General features: G+C 66.5%; 1 pseudogene; it reads left to right on the top strand.

The window, feature by feature from the left end:
- Positions 1-571: 571 nt before the first annotated feature.
- Positions 572-970, top strand: LOC114923882 (annotated as a pseudogene).
- Positions 971-1,264: the final 294 nt, after the last annotated feature.

Below are 1,264 nucleotides of genomic sequence, written 5' to 3'. Positions count from 1 at the left end.
GAAAGAAGGAAAGGAAGAGGGAAGGAAGGAAGGAAGGAAGGAAGGGTGAAAAAGAAAGAAAGAAAAGGTGAAAAAGAAAAGGAGGGTTAGGGTTAGAAAAGAAAGAGAGAAAGAAAGAAAAAGAAAGAGAAAGAAAGGAAGAAAGAAGGAAGGAAAGAAGGAAAGGAAGAGGGAAGGAAGGAAGGAAGGGTGAAAAAGAAAGAAAGAAAAGGTGAAAAAGAAAAGGAGGGTTAGGGTTAGAAAAGAAAGAAAGAAAGAAAGAAAGAAAGAAAGAAAGAAAGAACCCTCCCGTTCTTTCACAGCCCCCTTCACCCTTCTCTCCTTCCACCCCCCCCCCGGCTAAGCCACGTGGGAGACCCGAGGCCAGCCCAAAGACCCCGCCCTCTTCCACCCGTGGGCGGGGCGGGGGGCGGCCAGCCCCTCCCCTCCCGCCTCCCTCCTCCTCCTCCGGGGCGGGGGGGAGCGGGGGGGCCTCGCGGAGGGAGGTTTTAAAGGCGGGCGGCGGCGGCGGCTCCGGCCGAGGCGCGGCGGGGACGCTCTGGGGGCTGCCGGCTTCTCCGCGAGCGGCGCGATGCTGACCAGCTGCGGGCAGAAGCTGCTCCTGTCTCTGCTGGGCTCCACGCTGACCTGCCTGCTGGTGCTGATGGGCGAGCAGCCCGGCGGCCCCGGGGCTCTCCTCCTCCGGCGCGGGGGGGCGCAGGGCTGGCGGCGGAGCGGGGAGCCCCCCGGGCGGGACCCCGGCCCGCAGCTCCGCTCCTTCAGCGGCTACTTCAGCCAGCTCAGCCGGGCCAAGAGGGAGGCTGGCCCCGCGGCGGGGAGGCAGCCGCAACCGGCCCCCGCGGCCCCCGCCGCCCCCCGGGAGGAGATCTCGCCCCGGGACGTTTTCATCGCCGTCAAGACCACCAAGAAGTTCCACAAGGCGCGGCTGGAGCTGCTGCTGGACACCTGGATCTCGCGCCACCCGGAGATGGTAAGGGGGGCAGGGCATGGGGGTGCTGGGGAGGGGTCCCCCCTTTGGAGAGGACCGGGGAGGGGGGCGCTTGCTTTGAACCCCATGGCCTCTCTGACCTCCCCCTCCAAACCCGCCCTCCGGGGGGCTGGAAGGAGGATCGGCGCTCGGGGCATCCTCCGGAGCCCCCTTTCCCCAGCCCGGGCCGGCGGCCCTCTGCACGAGGACAGAGGCGCTCTCGCTCGCTCGGTGCCGGGCGCTCGCAAAAGCGCGGGCGCCTGCAGCGATGGGCAGGGCGGGGAGGCGGAGGCTGCG

Source organism: Protobothrops mucrosquamatus, unplaced genomic scaffold (assembly GCF_001527695.2).
Source record: "Protobothrops mucrosquamatus isolate PMUCROS unplaced genomic scaffold, P.Mucros_1.0 scaffold40517, whole genome shotgun sequence".
NCBI lineage: Eukaryota > Metazoa > Chordata > Lepidosauria > Squamata > Viperidae > Protobothrops > Protobothrops mucrosquamatus.
The sequence above is the reverse complement of the archived record's forward strand: the minus strand, read 5'-3'. Positions and strand labels throughout refer to the sequence as shown.